At 40.6% G+C, this 22,247-nt stretch overlaps 1 protein-coding gene across 4 annotated transcripts in view; it reads right to left on the bottom strand.

Annotated features, from left to right (window-relative positions):
• Positions 1 to 22,247, bottom strand: part of tln2a (talin 2a) — an 89,139-nt gene that overhangs the window by 60,097 nt on the left and 6,795 nt on the right. For 3 of the 4 annotated variants that reach the window (XM_020080054.2, XM_069521659.1, XM_069521675.1), the window contains exon 2: positions 5,637 to 5,684. The exons of the other annotated variant lie outside the window; for it this stretch is intronic. The gene's annotated coding sequence lies outside the window, so the exon portion shown is untranslated. The remainder of the gene's footprint in view (positions 1 to 5,636; positions 5,685 to 22,247) is intronic. 4 annotated transcript variants of the gene reach the window in all.

A 22,247-nucleotide genomic window follows, 5' to 3' on the forward strand; every position in this document is an offset into this window, starting at 1 on the left:
TCACCCTGAGATATTGGTTTTGTTTTGTCATTTTTGCATCAGTCGTTTGTTAGAGACGTCATCAGCCCACTTGCTGGCGGTGAATTGTCCAAAGGATCTCCTGCAGTTTTCTCACATTGGCTCCTTTGGGCATTCTGGTGGGTTTTTACAAGGGGAGGCCCAGAGAAAACCCACAGAAAGTTCAGAGGCTCTCACTGGGACGTGGTGGTGTTTATGTTGCCTGTAAGCAGGACAACTTATGTACAGAGATCAGGCACCAAAATGAGGGACCAAAACCTGTGTTGTGATTCGGTCCAGTAGGTACCAACCGTGGGGTTCAGGAATACAACCGTATTCTCAAATTACGCTCAAACACATTTCAAGAGCATTGAGTAATATCCACCCGTCCCCAAACCAAACCACCGAGCCAACTGAATCTTCAATGTGACTCGCTGCTCATGTGATTCTAAAAAGACAGGCAGAAATAAACCGATGTCTGAGAGAATGTGTCCTCACTTAACTTGTTGAAATATGATGGAAACAGAGACATGTTGGCTGCTAGAATAGGATGTGAAGAGTGGGTTATTGAGGGAATGTGTTGCAGGGAATGCTAAAAAAAATGGTTACTGTACTTGAGAACAATTGTGAATACTTATACATGAAAAGATATCTCCCTCAGTCACTCAGTTCACAGGGTTATTTCTGGTCAGGACGTTTTTGGCTCATCTATACCCATGTCACATAAACACTCCTGAGCCCTGAAGTTTCATGGGCAAATCATAAGAATGGGAATCAATGAAAGCTGCCATGTAAGGTCCACATAATCTCTCTGCCTTGGTCTGCTTTTGACGGGTATTCTAGGGGGACTGTGTGTCTGGTGGGGGTGTCTGGTTTAGTTGAAGGCAGAGGACAACTCTGGATGTCAAGTCAGAGCCATTTCCTCAATAATAATTCCATTGACTTATGAAGCAATCTGTGATTTAAATACTGTATGAGTCAATCTTATTGGATATAAAAAACTATTTGGGTGAGTATCAGATGGCGATCATGTTAGTGCAGTGAGGGTAGTGTTATTAGTTGGCATCAGTGCTGCTGAGTATTTGCATTGCTGCAAGTATCGTCATAATGAAGCATGATAGCATGACGGCAGGGCCAAGGGGGAAAAAAGGAAATGACTAATGACAGATCACGTTTCAGAGGTCTCTCCTCTCGGATCATCATTCAAGTGTTAAACACAAATAAGTGCATGAAACCTCCTTGAATTAGTTGGTATGAAATTATGAAATATATTGATAAGAAACCTAACATTTCAGCCAACTCATTGGACTCAAGAGCCTGTTTTAATCAATCCCGAGAAAACACAGGAGGCATTTGAGAAGAAGATCCAAAGGGGAGACCCATGACAGCCGCATTGATCTGAATGCCAGGGGAGGCCTCTGTGTTTCTGGACACCGAGGCGTATTTGGCAGCGCTGACGTTGGGATTACATGGCCCTCCTCCCGACTGCACAGCCGCTCTTCCCGAAAAAACAGGTGATTCACTGCGACTGTGTTAGTCAGCTGCTGCAGCGACTCCAAGTCACTGCTTCCCAGTAAAATGTGTGTGAGAGGAAGGAATGCAGCGATAGTGTGGAGGAGTCAGGGCGGGGGGTAAAATGTTGTCAGGGGCCAGTCATTTTCCAAGCTTAGTAAGATCCACTGAGACCACAACTCTAGTGAAATAAATGAGTAGCAAGTTGACAGACTGAATGATTGGTCACACCATATGTCTGAGGGTCACTCCCTCTGATTGTTTACATGAACACCAACATTCAGATATCAATCCGAGTCAAACAATAAGACACTGACTGAGGTCATAATAAGCAATCATCAAACGAGGACCTGTGGAGTATTATGACCTTAAGTTGCATTATTCAGACATGTATACGTCTTAGACACATTATCACATCACATCATGATTTGACTCCTGGATATACAGTAACACTCCTTCCTACAAACTCTCAGATGATTTTCCAAGAAAAATAAAATAATAAAAAAGATGTAATAATAAGAGAGAGTGTTTGTCTTTCTTCTAGAAGAACTACAAACTGTTTAAATGTGACATCTCCTCCTTGTTTATGAAGTACAGCAGAGTCAAGCTAGTTCCAGGAACAACTGACTGACAAACCACATCCTCTTAACATCCATGAACAGTCCCCATGACAGCTGCACGAGTAGCACAACCAGTTGTCATCAGTTCTAATGGACCTTTATTAACTGCAGGTATACAACACATCACTGCAGATGAATAATTCCATCTGTGAGAGCAGGGTCAGATGTGACTGCTGCAGATACAGTCACCACTGTGTTAATGCTGTGGTACAGATCCAAATGCTCTATAACATGCAGGAATGTTCTGGCATACATCTGGCATTCAAAAGTGGATGATTCATTTTGTATAGTGCAGTACGCTTCAAGTATGTAACTTAGGTTGTTGGAGTTTCAAATCAAACCAATAACTTTCCACCTAACTTGTTGATGCCGTGAAGCCGTGTTGGATCATGGGAGTTGTTGTCTTCACCACCATTGTTCACAGATGAGGTAATGTAATACATTTTTATTCGCATTATGCAGCAAACGGTAATGAATAATAATGATCCACTATGAGGAACCAATACGAACAGTGAGAATAGACCACAGCAGACTGGCTAGCAGTGTTCTTCGTCATGTGTTGTTTCCCCGGAAGTTATACCAACGATGTACAAGGCCACAGGTAAAGTGGTGAAACTAAAAGGCAACCGAATGAAAACGCCCCATTAACTTGAATAAAATTAGTAATTTCTCTGGGTTTGAACATTGTTAAAGGTATTTTGGACAAGTCAAAATATAGGTTCAGTCATTTTTAGACATTTTAATGAATAACTGTCACATTTTTGTCACATGTCATTTAAAGCGTGATTTTTATGTGATTTTTTCAAGTATATTCATATTTAAGTAAATGTTCAACAATCTGTTCCAGTGATCACAAATCTGATACTGAGTCTGGGTAGTGTCCCAGAGTCGATCCTTAGTGAGATCAGCACTGGCTCTGATCCAAAGGAACACGCTCTCTGTGAGGAACGTCTAAACAATAGACTGGTGAGACGAGAGATGGACCTCTTTATCCTCCAGCACGCACAGACATTTCTGCCTTCAGTTAAACAGCCAGGCTGTTTCCTTTCACTGGGGCGTCTGTATACACTTAATTGATGGAGGTGGAATGAGAGTGACTGACGTTACACCAAGTTAAAAAAACTCCAAGAAGAAGAGCTCAAGGTAAAACCAAGTAGAACAGACAAGATGTGTAAAATGTAAAAACAGAAATTAAACCCACTGGATCTAGAGATGCATGCCAGTAAATAAAATTAAATTCGCTGCTGTCCAATCATTACAATCAATTGCATTTTTAGCACATTAAAAAATACTGCAAGGTTCTACAGTTTGTCTGACAAAGACAAATACACATCGATAACACGTCTGTTTTGCTGTTAGTTCAGACTGCTTCCACTCTTCCTCTCCAGGGAGCAAAATGCTAAATAAAAAGTAAAGCGGCAAGTTAAAACATGCCTCTAAAGTAAACTATGGGTCATTCATTAGACAAAAGACAAAAATATGGGGAAGGCAGCATGAACAAAAGTATATAAAAACATTTCCAGTAAAATATCCTACTTTCTTCACCAAAGAATCATTTAAAACCACGAATGACACAAAAGTTGCTCTATACTGTCAACACTGAATCGAGATTTACTTCCAGAGTTTTGTCCCACCACTTTTTGAAAAACTCAGTCCGTGCTTGACTAAACAGTCGTGAGCAAACAGCTCTGGTTTGTCAACAGAGTGCACAGTGGACAGCTGGCTGAGGCTGGGGTTACGACACATACAGCGGCAAACAAAAACTAAAAAATCAAGACTTTAACATAAGTTATTAAGGAGATAAAAGGTTAACAAAGCCTGAAACTCTGTTGTTGAGCAGTAAAGACTTTTTTTCTCTACGACAGCTTAAAATGTATTCCAGCGCATGAAACCAAGAGCACAGCACACGTTTTTTTTAACCTGTAGTCTTATATATTAACTTTAGTCTCACTGCACGCCTTAATGGGTTTAGATCTGGATGTGGAGTGAAATCAGTCAACTCATTTAACTCTGGAAATCTAAAATATAGTAAATATTATCTCATCTGTGGAGTAGAGCCTGGTTACAGTGACTGGACACCACATGCTGCCAGGAAAAGTACTCGATGGTGTCAGCTTGAAAATGTACATTATTGTATACTGTCAACAGAGAGAGCACCCCCCCCCACACACACATACAAACACTGACTTCCATTAATTATGAAAGCACTGAAAGCAATTAGCATCCACAGTGGAGACCACATGGTATCAACACAGAGCACCTGACGAGATGCTTTAAACCAGGTATGTCTGGCTCATTCTGGATTCAAGAACACAAGTTTGTGCTGCTATTCTTGTGAGGACACTACATTACTATATTGTGGACAGCCAAACTAAAACCTTATCCCTAAACTTAACCATGACCTCAGGAATAATAGCGTCATGGTTTGGGCGAGTGGACAAGTCAGGACCCAGTAGTCCTCAGCTTATTATAATTTATTTTACATGTGTATTTGTGGCTTTGTATTGTATCTGAGAGGTGCATTGTATTGTTTGATTTTTAAAATGTATTTATTTACTTGTTTAATTGTGGATTTGTACATAGTTAGTTTTAGGTGCTATGTATGACGAATGCAAATTATCAAAGGACATTTGTCATAATATAAGATGGGTCATTTTATATTTGTTCAGGTTGCAGATGAAAATGAGCTCATACAGCCAACTCTGGCTGATTTACAGTTATTTTATGTGTTGAATAATGAGCCCTGTCCCTATCGAATAAATGAACAAATGAAAAAAAGAAAGATCACACATACACACTCACATACAGTTGATGGTTTCGTTTTGACAGCTCAAAGATTGTATTTCATAAATTACACAGGTGAAGTATGTATGACAGAGGTCCAACACACTGCTTCAAAGAGAGTGAATCATAAACACCAAAAAAGGGAAGAAAAACATCAAACCATAAATGCAAGAACGAACTGAGATGCTGTTACAGCGATTAAGAGCAGCAGAGAAAAGCACCGAGGCAACAGGACGAAAGTTACGATGAAGTAATGTTCCTGGGTTTGATTCTCTGACACTCCGCCTCCCTGGCAGCTGCACACCCTTATCATGACAAGCCTTGCCAAGACAAACATGTAGCACACAGTTACACCCCCCCCGCTGACACTGATGCAATGTAGCATGTCTCCAAGCAGCATAATGTCACCCAACTAACAAGAATATTTACATGATGTATGTTCATTTCCCTAAGGTGGGAAATACTGACAATTTCACGGGCTGCCAGTCTGTGTCGGCACAATCCTTTGCATCTCTTTACACTTTTCAGCTACTCCTCTTTCCTGCTAAAGTGTAGGTGTACACAATCTGTAGTATTGAAAGTATACACACACGTATGGATGAAGTTATTCCCAGTGGAGAGTTCTGCAGTGAAACCACCAGTCGAAGACCTTCTCAGTTCTGTCCGGTGCTAACGGAGCATTTAAGAGCCGATATGTTCCTGTCTCCATTATTAGCTTCTTACCTTATTGCAGAGGGAAATGAAGCCTTCTATGTCTGCTGTTCTTCACAGCTGAAAAGACAAATGGTGGATATGTATAAGATAAATGTACAAATAAGTATAAATGTATAAACAGAAATAATAACATTTCCTCTAGATATAAGTAAGAGATTGATTCACTGCACTATGTAGACATGTCCTCACACAAAATGCTCTGCAGTGTATTTTTAGATATTTGCCATACTTGGCAGCACGTGAGCATATAACATGTACACTCAGGGCTAAAGAAAATTAAGATATGCAAAATAGTGAGAAGCTGGCTTCAGAGGGGAGACAATTACAGCTGCTTAAGTGGATGAATGCAAATTTTTAAAGAGCACAGTCGTCGTATACAGAATAAGATATTGCAGGTGGTGGAAAAACAGCCTTGAGCTCACATGACACAAGAGCGCTCCACTAAATATGTAAAAACTGTTTTTCTACACAGACATGTAAATTATTTAAAACTGAAACATGGTATTATGATTGCATGAATAAATAATTCTACACATAGTACATGCTGAAGTTTGTTTCCATGTCAAATGATGTAGTATGTGCAGTGAAAAAAGTAAAAGCCAGTTTCTAACTTTTAACTGGTGGTTGAACTTGAGTTTTTTAAGTGAACCAGAGAACACCTTGATGTGACCTAATAATAATAATAAATAATAATGTGAAGCATTATTTCCCTGATACATCATTCCATTGTCCAGAATACAGCATCTTCTAAACCTTAACTAATTCATATGTATGCCATGTTTAGGCTGGGCCAACAATGTGATGTTCTGTTATGAAGAGAGATGTAAAGAGATGTAAAGAGTATATAGGAGATTGAGATCAATGATATTTAATGACTGAGATACAAAATCAACGTGATAATACTTGTAAATTAAGTTGTGGCTCTTTTGATTTGATAATTGAACTCAAAATACTGTCTCCTAAATATCATATGGGAAAATATTAAGAAACTATAGGACACCATTGGCCACATCTATAACACAAAAGGATACTTCACTTCGTGTGGTAAAGTGTAGCACAGTTTGCAGTCAGGTTGGTATGTGTGACATTTTGCTGCAGTTTCCAAACATTCAGGAGCAGAATAATCAATATCAGGACAAGTAGAATATTTCACAACCGGCAGTGTGGCTTATTAGACTGTCCAGGCTGAACGCAGCCAGAGTTAATGACACGGGCCCCTGCAGCTCCACTGACGGGCTGCAGACTGATATTTGGACGAATGTGAGACAAACTCAAGCTGGATCATCGAAAGGAGAAACAACACACAGCAGGTACATCAACACACACAAACCCACTCAACAAGATGTGCTAAAAAAAACCCACTCGGGTGAAGTGATGTAGTCACACACAGCCCTGATGTGATAGGATTATATATTTTTCTCAAGGTGCCAAGTGAAAGGCTGCAGCATCTTAATCCACCCGAAAGAATTCCAAACAATGAAACATGAGAGGGTCGAATCCAAACAGCTGCATTCTGATGAAAGCAAACACTGGCACCCCCCCCCACAAATCGTCGCTAACGATCTCCACCCAGCTTCCAATTACCTGCTTCCTCATCTGCCTCCCTCCGAGCTCAGCTGCAGCTCGGGCCACGAGCAGCAACAACCTGTCCCTCGAGCGTCATCGACACTGACATTGGCCCGGAGCGGGAAAAGGTTTTAGGTTTCTTACTTGGAGGCTACTGATTCACACAATGACTCACGTTTCAGATTGAGGAGGTCACAATGTTAGACTCCATTGATTTACTGTTACGTCATTAAAGAACAACGATCAGACGAATAAGGCTGAACACATCGACACTAATCGTAGCAGGTTGTAATTCTGTTTCCATACTTTTTTTCCATTGAGAGCAAAGGAACATCCACCATGTGAAGAGGTGATAATTTGATTGTAGTCCTTAATTTAAGTGGAAAAATGTCTCTTATCAGTTCCTTTTCCCCTCACACTCGTAGGCTTTGGCCCCAACTAATGCTGAAATCCCTTGAAGCCATCTGAGAGTGTGCGCAGCTACTTCAGGAGCCACAAAAGGCTTTGTAACACACATCTGGCTGCTTGTATGAGTGATTCTGACATCTGGGCTGTTAGTCACAAGACTGTGTGTTAATTAACAAAAAATGATTGCATATTAATGCTGAATGTCATTGTTGTTGTTGCTGTTACATCATCCCAAGACAATATATTGTTATTTCACAAGAGTTATAAATCTGGTTTTAATGCAACTTACTGCAATATTATACATATGTAATATATATGTATATAAATCATATTTTTTCACCAAATTTTTATTTTGAACATTGTATTTTATCATTAAAATTAAAAGCAAACTTTGTGGTTAAAGGACAAATATATAGGATTGAGTAGCATTTAATGGTGAGGATACAGACTGCCACCAACTGAATACGCTGCTCTCTCAGGTGTAGGAGAACCTGCAGTGGCCCTTCATGTAACATAAAGATGTGAAAGGACCCGTCTCGATTGGTTTGTTGGGCGACTCTAGAAACATGTTAGTGCAACATGGTGGATTTTGTGGATGAGGATGTGCCGCCATGTCGACATGAAAGGCTCATTCTGATCAGCTTTGTACAAGGTAAGAAAACGTGATTCTATTTGTTTCTCTCTGATGAAAACATTAATATTAAATTCAATCCGTCTGTTGTCTGTACAGCTTATCCTTTGAGGGTCGCACAGGGGGAGCTGGAGCCAATCCCAGCTGACACCGGGAGAGAGGCACCAGGTCAATTTAGAGTCTTTAATCAACCTGAACCCAAACTGCTCATGTCTTTGGACTGTGGGAGGAAACCAGAGTACCTGGAGAACCTTCACTCCAAAAAACAAGTGGAAAGATCCCGTTGAACCGAGATTTGAACCCGCACCACTGTGCCGCCCCTATAATAATTTCCATTTCTGCCAATAGATACCCCGGAAGATACATAATGGTACATTTACCGATGGAGACTTTAATAGACTATTGACAATTTGAAAATAATCACTTTGCTCAAACCGGAAAAATGCCAAGATGTATGTGATGTAGTTTAAAAAGTATTGTTATAAGTCAGTGTACCACTTTGTTTATACTCTTTAATGACAAGTAGTTAATATAATTATAATAGCTTTGTTTGTATAGCAATTATATAAATAAGGTTACAAATTGTTTCACAAGAAAATCCATGGCAAAAAGATGTATTAATGTGACAAACAACAGGGGCTTGTACCATTATCTGAACCCACCTCAGAACATTCAAAGGAAACTTTCTCACATATCAAATAGGGACACAGCAACAAAGGAATTCCTGGAAAGAACTGATGAGAATGTGACAGTAGGGAGATGCTGAGTCTTTTGCCTCCAGGTAAACAAACCTGAGAACCCAAATTACACAAAACCCACTAGACGGGAGAGAAACCTTATCTAATACAATTTAAGACATTTGCATTCCTGTAATTCTTCCGTCTGAGCCTGCGGGCGATTGCTTTGAGCACAATTCAACACCACCTAGGGCTGAGGGAGATGCACAAATCATAGCTTTGTGCCTAAAAACCAAAATTAATCTTGGCATATTTTGTTGGATTAACTTGTGTCAAATCTGTCAGAGCAAGAGAAATAAAGTACATGAGGTTCATGGTTCCCTTTCAGAGGTGGGGCACAGGGGCACATCGCCACTGGCAATCTTTGGAAACACAATGTGCCACTGGAGACTTCATTGTTTGTCCGTCCTGCGGTTTCATTAATCACACAATGCAGAGGAGGACAGAGTGGGGACACGTCAGACAATATGGTGCCTGGGAAACACCTTACCCCGGCCCCAAAAATGAAGCTTTAATAAATCTGCCCCACGAAGACACAGCTGGATCACACACAGGTCAAAGTAGCATCTCGTATTATTTTACTGAAGGCATGTGCATCAGTACATGAGGGACGGATGTGTGTGTTGAGGAAATAAATTGGAACAGTTTGGCACAATAAACAGAAATTGAAGCCATCAAGTAATAGGATGCATTTAAATTCATTATATTAATGTGATTTATCGCACATGCAGTTGTTTGCACTCCACAGCTCCACTAGAACTAATGGGGGCTGGGTGCTATGTTGTTTTTGCTGTCGGCCACCTCAAAGACCAATGGCAGCTGTTCACTGAAAGTAAAGCATTACTCATTCCCAACCACTTTCCCTTCCAAAACTCTTTAGAGAATGAAATAGATTTACATTTTGGGAAACACACTCATTCTTACAATAAAAACATTTTAAAAATCCCCCAAAATACATGATAATACTTTTTATACACCAAATTAGAAGTTACACGCAGGTTTTTTAAATGATGCTAAACCCGCTAAAAAAGATTAGTTGCTTTAAAAATTTATGTGAGGGGTTTCTCTTTGTTTTTTCTCCCTGGAGAGAGACATCCTGAAGGAGACAAGATGTATAAAATATTCAGTGCACAAACATCCGTGGCTATTTACACACCAACGCCTGGAAGATCAATGTTCATCGTAATGTCATCAAATGTGCAGTGGGAGGATAGAGACTACCAAAACAAAGAGAGAGAAGAAATTAGTTCGACAGGTTGTCATGCTTCTGATAAAAGAGTAAATGCTGACTTCGTCCATTCCCATAGCAGTGGGAAAGGGGCTTCATAGCCAGACAGCTTAGCTCAGCTTAGCATGAAGACTGGAGGCAGGTGGAAATGGCTAGCCTGGCATTGTTCAAAAATAAAAATTCAATCAATTTAAAACCACCAACCAGTTGCATACTGATATAATTTTCAGTGCAATCCTTCCTCAAATTAACTTTGGAAGAGGAAGCTTTTAAATGTGTTTCCCCCTGAACGAAGCTTTTTATCGTCTGACATTGATCCAAAATTTGGATCTTGAGAAATCATCACTTAATTTTAGAGCACATTATTCTGGCAACTGGCACTGTGCAGTCGTTCTGCAGAGAGATAACCGTCTCTGCCAGCCCGTCCTTGGGGCTTTGAAACTGTGGCGTTAAGGACAATCTGATCATTTCATTCCCCTCAACATCAGCAGCAACCCTCTCCTCCATCAGCTTCACAACAACTGCATCAATGAAACCGAACACTGTCGCATAAAAAAATGTAATGCTATAAACCACTTAGCCACAGAAAATGTTCCTCTTACTTCGAAACAGGGTGATATATGCACAGTAAAAAAACTCAGGATGATGTTGCAGCTTTCCAGTTACCGGGAGGATTAAAGGGCCTAAATCCCAACAAACATCACAGCTCAGCCGCACAACACAGACCGGCCGAGGCTCGCTAACTGTCTGTTATCTTCTGCCGCTCTCATGGATAAGTAGCAGGCCCAGATATGCAATTAGCTAAATGGGTCCAAGGGATCCCTGCGTAATTAATGCAGGCAGGGGGAAGTTCTCTTGTGTGGTGAGGGACTCATTACCCGCTGCCCACGCATAGAGCCACATGTCCAGAATTGCACTCATAATATAGAGTTTATTACCAGAGAAGAGTTTGACTTACAAAGAAGTAATAGAGGAGGAATGGTAAATTTGGCCAACTAAGGAATGTGCATAATACCTGGATAACTAAATTCTCTTAAAATTAACAAAAAAATGAAATGCCAATCCAGGTAATATTCTTTAAAACGTTTGAGTTTATAACAATACAAATTTTGAATATTGAGGCAGATGATGTAACATTACAACAAGAATTTGACCAAAGTCACAAACAAGCTGCAGATTCTACAATTTCAACGTAACGACTCCCGTGTTCACCAGAACCCAGCAGGGCACTGCACCCAATAACAATAATGCCTGCATCTTTTTAAACACGCACCATCTGCTCTCATTGTGTTTCTGTGTAAGACTGACCGATAGATTTTCTGCAGCAAACTCTATGGAACTGAGTCTTGCAGCAGTGATCCTATCCTGCATCAAGGAGTTCTACACTTGACAGACTCTGACTTTTCTTCTCTTAGCTGATCAATGCACACAGAACCTCAGAAGTAATTAAAAAAGAGCAGAGTTATGTAATTAACATGAAAATAAATTGTTCCTATGTGACTGGTCATGGATAATTAATAACTGCAATGCAGCTTTCTCCTAATTTTGTGTCTCCAATATAATAAATAAAAATATGTTCACTGTGTAACTAAATGATATCACACATCATTATAATGTGTGTAAGTTCATTGCCTCAAAAGGAGAAACGATGTATGGACCAGGTAACTTAAGCCATCTTCAGACATGTCCAGCTGAGGATCTCCACAGAATTGCACTTTCTCCTGAGTTGTTGTTTCACATATGTCCAACACAGCTGGGGAAAGTCTGCAAGCAGTTTTTAAAGAGATTTAAGATAATTTGGTCAATTTAGCTCCCAATGGAGGGGCAGGGGGGGTTGTTCTGTGTATTCAGTGTGTGTGTTTTGTATCTGTGTTATTATTGTCTAAAAATAATAATTAAAAAAAAGTTGATCACAAAAAAAAAAAGATTATTTGGTCAAATAAATAACATAGTATAGTTTAAAATGTTCATCCCAACAAATAAAGCCAACGTAGGTGCCGGTCGTTTGATGTCCAAAACACAGTATAATAAAGCAAAAAATCAGCATTATTATACTTGAGATGCTGGAAAAATTTAATGTTACAATGAATTAATCAATTAATTAATTAATTAATTAATCGATCATCAAAATAGTTGATTATTTTTAGTTTTGCTGATCAAAAATATGATCTAATTCCCTTTCATTAAATCTGTTTCCCAGTTTTTGAGGGGTGGGGGTGGGGGGGTGAGGACATCTGGAGGACAGCTGTTGCTTCGCGTCACATGCACACACTCTACCGCACACAGTTAAGGTCAAAGGGTCAGGAGTCCTGTTTCCAGACGGACGTCCCATTTAATCTGGTAAAGGTACGGACAATCTCTGGAAATCAAACACCACGCAGCCACGGTTACACACAAAAATAGGCACAGATGTGCACACAAACAGACACACACAGCAGACAGAGCCCCTCTCGTCTCTCTTCTATACAAGGCAACCATTCGACCCTCTCTCGGGAGGGCAGAGATTCTCAATGATTAGTCCTGCCCCTCCACAGAGGGGGGGTGGGGGGTGTTACACAGCTACTAATTTAATTACACAGACCCTCGTCCCTGTTCGAGCCGACTCCCAGTTCCATGAATGGAATGGGGCAGACAAGCAACAATGTGCTTACGTTTGTGATTTACATGTGGTTTACAGGTTTTTTTTAGCTCGTGAGTGGGCCCCTGCATGAGTTTACGTGTGTGTGTGTGTGTATAGATGAATGTGACACATGTTGTAGAGAGTAAAAGTAGAGAGACTCACAGATTCTCTGACAGACACATGAACGTAAAAAACACTATTTATTCCAGGAATAGTAATAAATTGTGTGTGTCGTCAAATGTTATTGGAGAAGAACAGTGCTGCAGGCGTTTTGGGTTAGTCTTAATTTCTTGGCAGCTTCTTCATACGACTAGGTTAGAGACGACTGCCATAAGCTAAACACACCAGGGCTGAAAGACACATTTCAGCAAAAGGAAACTCAATTTTGGGAACCAGAAGATTATCTGAGCCACATTTACATATACCATTTCAAGTGACTGCACTAATCGTCCAAGGAAATAATATTTACCATTTTCCTCTCTTCTGTAGCAGTAAATAAAAGGATGGCAAGTCAGCCTCACATTACACATACGGAGCAGCCTCCATAACAACTTAGAATAAAAAAGAATGTTCCTGCTCGACATTTGCCGCTTCCACATTTTAACAGCAAGCCTGCATGAAAAATGACAGTTTTAAAGAATAGAAATGTACTGATCTTAAAAAAAGTCCAACTATTCAAAGATACTAAAATGTTAGAATGCACACTTCTCTCAGGACACACATTTTGAGGCAGTTGAGACTGTGGCCAGAGTTTTCAGCTTAAATGATTTACTTGCATTATCACCCATTTCCTGCGAGTTACTCATTAACCAGCAACTGGCTCCTGGGAGTAATGCTGCCCTGCAGAATTCCTTTCAAACGTCTGACCCGAAAGGCAGGTCACGTCCTCTACCACCATCACTAGAGTGGGAGGACAGCTGCTTTGATGGAAAACAGAGAAACTGGAACCCATCATCATAGACAAGGATATTACACAGCAAATGTGGGTTCAACTACACTGAATGCTACAGCATGCAAACGCACATTAATTGCGGTCAAAGGGTTCAAGCCTGTTCTATCTTTATTGTCTTGCAAATAAAAATAAAATATTAAATTGTAATAACCGTTTTATTTAACAATTAATAAGAGGGGGTGGAGGACTTGGACATCAGCAACTTCTACAGGGGTTTGAATCACTAACCCTCATTAAAAATTAATTTTAAACCCTCACTCAAGACATTACAGTTTTAAATATCACCTCATATCACAAACTTATTGCCCTACTTTCCTTCATCCATCCTGCGGGAGGTTTCCAGGGAAGCGAACCGAGGTTCAGAGCTGAACACTCGGGACCTGGTCCAATGTGTCAATCAGGTCCTGCTGGACATGGAGATACCAGCTGCCAAGTGGTTGTGGCATAGCAGAGCAGCTTGAATCACATCCCACTGTCACGCTCCCTGGTAGAGTATGATAGATACTGAGCTCTGGTTACACCGCCTGGTCCCTTTGCTTGAAGCTCCATACACCAATGGGAGCTGAGATCTCAACGTGGATGTAAAAGTGTATTGTAACGAGAATGGCACTTAGAGCACATAACTCGTAAGTTCGAACATCCTTAACGTGTTCGTCTAGTTCTTATAGCATTCACATAAAAAAGGAAGGGATTTAATTACCTAAATCATTTGTATGTTAAAAATAATGACAAAATTATCCTGGATCTTCCTCTTAACTTGCATCCGCATCACTATTATTTTTTTCCCCCCCGGAACCATGCAGCCCTCAATTGAGTTTGGTGCAAATTAGTAAAAGTAGCATTTGCGTTATCCTGGTAAATAATAAACCAACAAACAAACATGGGTGAAAACATAACCTGCTTGCCAGAGATATCTAGAGCTGTCCTCAGACATGAACTCCATGAAATGTCCGCACCCAATCTTCCAGAGTTTGCCTTTCACATATGAAGAAGGCCGCAAGAAATAGTTCGGGTCAGTTCACAACAACAGGAAAATGTCTGGATCATTCCTTTTAGGGGAGACGCCTGATTAAAGCATGAATGGAGGCAGGACATGACGTATATAGACTGAGAATTTTGGCATTTGCCCTCATGGCCAAAAGCTCTCAAATCTCATTGTCTCATTGACATCTTCGTCTGCATCTTCTATGTGTATGGCTCCTCTTTTTCATCCTGACATATTTGCATTCTTCCAGTTCTTGCATGTGTCGCATGCTAGAAACGTCATCACCCATTTGATTAAAAACTCAGACAAACACTTTGAGAAATATTTTCCTATATACTATTTGACACATATGGGCTGTCAACGTGCTCACTCCCCAATTTATCTGAACAAATGGCCCATAAAAAATGCTCAGGCAGCCTCAGAAGTGAGTACATCATTTACAAGACACAATAAATCATCAAAGCCCAGTTTAAAAGGCATCGTCTCAGTCTGGCAGTCCTGCAGATTAGGACAGGCCGGGCCTCTTCATGAGCTACCGACCTAATCTTCTTTTGCATCTCAGCCATGGAGATATGAGAGTCCTCTAATCCGCTCATTGGGTGAACAGCTGCGAGCAGACATTTAACTGTCTGCCACTGTAGCCGCTACCGCTTTGGCCTTCAAGACCAAATTTAGTCAACAGCTATATGGATTGACATACATTTTATTATGAATTAATTAATTTGCATAAGCACTGCTCTGCCATCCCTTATCTTTTCCATTAGCTGCTGCATTCAAGGTTTTTTTTTTTTTTGGATGAGTGCCTCTCTCCATGTGACACTTTTTCCCAATGCCCTTTTGGAAAAGTTCACTGCAATTCCAGGGCGAGTTGACGTGATAACAATGCCGGCTAGGTAAGACAACCGGCAGGCAGGAGAACCAATTAAAAAGCAGGCTGGTGGCAGGGCTGAGGCACTGAATGAGAGGAAAAACATGACATGGGAGGTAAACTGCTTTACAGGGCTGTGGCGGCCTATTGTGGATAAACATCCACTGACTCCAAGCCCAGTTTTGCCATGCTGTCTGCAAAGTAAAAGTCTGCCTGCCCCCCTTTGCTTGTCAGTTCTATTGTTGGGAGTAGACAGGAGCCACTCCCAATTCACCTAATACACATTAAACACTCTGCATTGTTTGCAGAGTCTGATGGCAAGGGCAGGCAAACAAGAGTGCAAGCATGAACACTGGCTTTTTGCCTTAAGGATCCGATCCTGTGAAGACAGAGAGACGCCTTGAAATGCACCATGGTCCAATGTAATTTAAATAGCAAATAGTGACTTTGCATCTAAAGAAACAGTGTAAACGATCAGCTCCACAATGAGAGTCAGCAGAGCACCCATTGGGCACCACTGCCAAATTGTTCCTACAGCTGTGTAATGCATGTTTTAACATTCATATTCAAGCAATCCCTGTATAGAAGTCTTATATTTCTTTAAGAGATATATATTTTTGGCATTTCAGGATAGCTTGACCCCTCTACTCCAGCATAAAACATGAATGCAATCATTCTCATTCAAATCTGAGTGGGTCCCTCACAGAGTTTGTCCTAACACACTTTCTATTTGTGTAAAATCCCACCTGAAATCAGGTCTTGGTCATTAATTTTAATATTTCAAAACAGGTTTATAGGCTGAGCTACCCATCATGTTTCTGTGTCAACTTTTTTAAACTGCGAAAAGCACAGTCATTATCTGATTAGATTAATAATCTAATGTAAGTATAAGAAGAGATAAACAGATGGCACAAAATGTAGGTTACAGTATTTATAGCGTAAAAGAGGAAAGTGAAAAATCCTCTTCAGACAGATTTCCCTTCATAAGTCACTGTAGTAAACTATTTAAACTATTTCTCATGATGTGTCCTTTCAGAGACAGTGAGACTCAACTCCAACTATATGAAGGTGACCGATTTTCAATTATGGCAAATTATGCACGATGAGTCAATTGTTTTAGATAACAAGACAAACGTAACGAAAAAATAAATCTAAATGTCACACAGTCAGTCAGTGTGAATATTCTGTCCATCAAAACGCCACCCTTCCTCCATTTAACCTATGTGTGCTGCTGATTTACAGCCCGACCAAGGCTGTGTCATTTCATCCCCGTGACTGGGTTGCAGCTGAGGTGTTGACACGCTGGCTATCCGCTGGGGTTGAGGAGGTAAGGGTGGGGTGGTGAAATAGAGATAGGGGTGACAGAAATGAAGAGTATAGATGTGAGAGGCAGAAAATATGAGAGATAAAGAGGGAACGCTGTTTGTGGACGAGACATGGTTAAGGAGGTTTTTTGTTTAAGGGGGTTGCTAATGTTTCCTGCTGGGTCAGCAGACTGGGACTGATTCCAAAACAGTTTATTATCCAGCAGGAATACCATGACCGCACCAAAGACAGGGACAGGAGGGAGGGAGGAGACGAGTGATAAATGTCTTAAAATGCGAAACTATTAACTATTTTTATATGTGTCACGTTTTGGACCAATCACAATCAAGCGATCATGGCTGCAGTACAGGTTAGGCTCGTTTAATTAGCTCGTGGAGACCCCCCCCTCCTCCCAGCACATTCAAGTCAGCAGAGTGGAAACCCTGAGGATTTGGAGAATCTTTACACCCTTACCACTTACGCATTAACACTAGACCATAAGTGCAACGTGCCAAGTAGCACCTCTTCATCCTCTCTCATTAAAAAACAGAAAACCAATGTGTGCTTTATTTGAACACAGCCTACAGTAATAAAGCATTGAGGGGTAGAGAAAAGCTGTGGAATGCGTGGCAGTCCAAACAGCACAGGAATGCCAGGTTGCATGTGAGCGCTCACCTGTTCCCACGGCTGCATGAAAGTAAAAGGCTTGGCAGCACATTTAAAAAAAGCCAATCAAGGAACAAGCTGCACTTAGCATTATAAAATGCATGGTGCAAAAATATCAAAAACAAAAACCCATGTTCCACTTGTAACTTGCATTTAAATCCCCCATTTTCTCCCAGCAGCGCATGTTGCCAATTTGAAATGGAGTATCTGCAAGAGTATTCACCAAAGACCAGTCAGCAACACATTTCCCACCTCAAAGGCTTTGCCTACCAGCCTTACACAACACAGATAGTCTTCTAGCTAATTGAGAGGGTGTCTGACTAACACTATAACTAACAAACTTGGAACTCCGTCCTCAAAGGAGAGACATCATTCAATCGTGTTGTCAAGGAGGCAAAGGGGTGGGCTGGGATGCCCCCCCATGTAATTTCCCTAGGGGTGTTCTCTGCACAGGGGAGATAAGTAACCCAACTGAGGACAAGGCTGGCATTCTACCCTGAGTCCAAAAGACAAAACGCCCGAGTCCATCTGAAGCATGGAATCTGACAATGCAGCATTTGTGTCTTTGCCAGCTGGAGAACAAGCTCCCCATAGATATGCTGGTATGAAACATGGTGCACACCAACTTTAAAACTCCAAGGACTAATACAAACAATCTGATTTTAAATTGGCAAAGCAGAACATACTGACTTATAAATTCAAACTAGGATCAGAAGTAACTATGCAAATGTTTGCAGAAATCTGCCTCAGAAAATAAGTATATGGCATTTACGAAGCATCAAATCCTGTGCTTGTCTTTAATCCTACAAAGAAAAACACCAGCAAGTGGAAAGTAAGACCTTGTTCAACAGCATGCAGTTCACGTAGAGTGCATTCAATGAACAATCTAATGGTGATGATTCAAAGCTGACAACTAAATCGGAGCAGTGCAACTCTTGACTTAGCACAACCTTCACCACTGGCTTCCACTACCCAAATGATAATTTTACTACCAATAAACCTGAGTCTTGTTAATGTCTAAATATAATGCGACATACGGTTGCATTTCAATGTTGAAACCTTAGACAGATATAGGCCCATGGAGAAAAGAGCTATTTCAGAATATGACGTCTTAACCATATTCACATCAGAGACCCAGGCACTTAAACATGAATACTGCTTACGTATACAGATTCAAATCATTTTACTGCAAGATAAAGAATTACTTAAAATACCACCTTTAACAAGTGAACAGCTTTTTTAAAGGAAGTAACTGCAAAAAAAAAAAAAACACATCTCTCAACACTATACTAATGTGTGGCACGGTTATAATTTCATTTTAGGTCAGGGCAGCGCATAATCCAAAAATGTTCCTTTGATTGGGCCTCGTTTGGAGGTGAGCATAGGAGAGCCAGAACTACCAAACTGTGAGTTGAGCTAACAGAAGAGCCATCTGCAGCAGGTGGATGGCCGCTCTCCAACAATCTTCCACTCCTCATAACTCTACTGACAACGTCCACCAGACAAAGTCATTGGAAGGCAGCTAATGTGACCACCGTATCCTTGTGGCGAGCTGCATTGGCAAACCCTGCCCATAGCACTGCACACAAATAAAAGGCTATTTTCAACCACTTGATTAACACTAAGCTTTCCACATGTAATGTAAGCCAGCTGCCCTGCTCATAGCGTCGCCATAAAAATACGGAGCCGTGTTTACAGCTCTTCATAGCAGAGAACACTCTGTTTGAGTGGTCTTTAGTCTTCTTCTTGCCGTCCCCATTTCTACTCAGAGAGGCCTGGCAGCACTCCCATGAACTCTCCCTTAACTAATAAACAAAGAATGGTTTCCCTTATATAGCTCTATTCAAAATCTGCAACCTCCACCAGCAATATCGGAGGACTGCAGGGAGGTGGGGGTGCGAGCAAGTTTGTTCCAGACAGAAAGGTTTCAGCCAAGGGCAAGAAGCTTTGACAGTACGATTGTGTAACAGTCATACATTAATGGCCACTTACAGTTCTATTTCTGGTGCCATCCAACTGCAGAACTTTGCAGTGTCAGGTAGGATGTGTTTGAGAGGGCAGCAAAGTGAGACACATCCAACACAAAACTATCTGAAAAGAGCAACATAGTGTGTGACAAACCAAGAAAAGGAAACGGACTAAACACATTTTCTCGCCACGGGTCAGTAAATTTAACCACCGCTGAAGCTCATCAAAGTGCTGTTCAGAGGACATAAAGCCATAAAGCAAAAACACAAAAAGAAACATATCAATTAGGGACAAATACAGAATTAAAGGACTTAAACGGCCAGTGAATAAGAAGTTGTCTTCACCCTATATTGGACAAGGTGGTGAATATCTCCTGAACGTTTGAAGGTCTTCTGCACAAATTAAGTTACCAGCGGATGTTAGCAGATGTTACAAGAGAGACTTGTCAGTTCTAAGAAACCTAGGGGCTGTGTGCAAGTTTCTTAAAACCGTCCAGGCAGCAAGAAACACTAGATTGTAGTGGGAGAAACAGCTATGAATCATCAGTATATAGTTTACACAAGATATTATACTTCTTAATAATACTGTCATAAAGAACCATGTACATGCTAAATAGTACTTGTCCCAGGATGGATCCTTAAGGGACCCCATGGGTAAAAAAGATGAGGATAACTGACCTATAACCAGAGAGAATGCCCTATGTTAGAGAAAGAATTTAAACCAATTTAGTGCTGCTCCCTTGATACTAATCCACGATCAAAAGTGGATTTAGGATAGAGTCAGCAGAGAGCCCTCTATTGTTTGTCACTTTTACTAAGCTGTGATCTCATTCATATTCAGTAATGTATCAGTTGAGACATGACATTTTTCTCCATCATCTTTGAAACAAATGGTAATTTGGAGATGAGCCACAAGTTATTTATAATAATAACCTCGATGTTAAATGTTTAACATCAGGGTTAATATTTTTGAGCAGAGAATGGACAAGTGCACGTTTAAAAGATGCAGGAACAGCAACAGTGGCTACGCAAGAGTTAAGAACAACCTCAACACAAGGGACAATTATATAAAACATATCTTTTACAATAAGGACGGGCACTAAATCATGAGAGGAGGTTGTAGGTTTCATATAGATTCCTGTGTGTCTCAATCAAGATGTGGTAACTGGCTGCAATTGAGGTGGATCATTTTTCTATCTGCGCTCAGCTTTCTGACAAGCCTGCCTGACAGAACAGATTGAATCGTCTAACCCCTGATGGGATTTAAGTTTGGGGTGGCTACACTCAAGGATAGCTGAGCAGTGAGAGAGGACAGAAAAGATGATTTGCATTAAGAGAATCAGATGAACATAAATAATAACCAGGGGTTCCGGTAGTGCAAAACATAAGGTGTCATTTAAGACAAGAGGCATGTAAACCCTTATGACAGGATTTGGTCATCTTTATGCCTTAGTACATAGTTAGCCTTATTTACTTGCTGAAGACCAAGTGTCTACAACATGTTTGAGAATGTTTACTTGGACAACATTTGTTAATATCCTAGTGTCGAGTAATAAAAAACAATATATGTTCACTTAATCGTGATTGGACAAACAAATGCCCTGTGAAACATGCAGTTAGAAGACACTAAAAGAGGTTTAATATTTAAACCCCGACTTTAAATAGAATAACAATTTCGTGATTTACATGTCTTACTGTATTAATTGTGAAGTAAAGCTTTAGTTTTGTTACGTTACTAAATGGATGTGAGCTCATCAGGCTGCACATGTAGCAGTGGCAGCAGTCAGAAGTATCACAGTTCCGTCATCCTGTATCATGATACAAGATTGTGGATGTTTCAGTCTCAGTTTCAGAGTCGTTACACCTCCAGCCAAATACTCAACCCACATTTCATAATGGCAATGGAAGAAAAAAATACTGCAGAATCTTTCCGGAAAGTCATCCTACATGGTGTACTGTAACTTCTACCCTTCAACAAAATTTGTTGAACATCCTCACACACCACACTGGGAAAATCTCAGCTCCACTACCAGCAGGGTGGCCTTATACAATGGGGTTACTCCCCAAATTAGCTGCCGAACATTTGTAGCAAGAATTTATCCTTAAGGGAAAACCAAGAATAGCTGTCCCGGGTTGCAGGACAGCCGAGGGGGGTAGCAAAGGGGTGGGATACATTTCCAGCTCTCCTCAGAGCGTTCCTCACTCAGTCCTGCTCAACAAAGCTCCAAGCTGCTCTGCACTCACTTCCTGGGGAATTCCGATGCGGGAATATTTTCACAAACCACCGCGTCACAGGGACGAAAATACTTTGATGAGTGATACAAATGTTAAAATTTGTCAACAAACAAGTTTAAGTAATGGGGCCACCATTCGCTCATGACTTCAGGAATAGATGTTATATTCTAAAGGATCTTCAAAGTGTCAGAGGAAACTCACATACTCTAATCTAAAGTCAAGGGCGGAGTTTTTATTGGCTGAACCATTGAATCTGTGTGCACCCATTGGCTGCAGATTCAACTGACACTTCTTAATCAAATCCCATGCCTGTTATAATTGTCACACCATGATCAATGGCCGCTGTATAGACAGATTACACATTTGGAGTTTACCAAAAAAAGCATTATGTTTTCTTTTGTAGTACTTGAGAGCAATAGTTATATGCATGTAAAGACACAGAGTAGCACTTG

This window comes from Paralichthys olivaceus, chromosome 1 (genome assembly GCF_024713975.1).
Source record: "Paralichthys olivaceus isolate ysfri-2021 chromosome 1, ASM2471397v2, whole genome shotgun sequence".
Taxonomy (NCBI): domain Eukaryota; kingdom Metazoa; phylum Chordata; class Actinopteri; order Pleuronectiformes; family Paralichthyidae; genus Paralichthys; species Paralichthys olivaceus.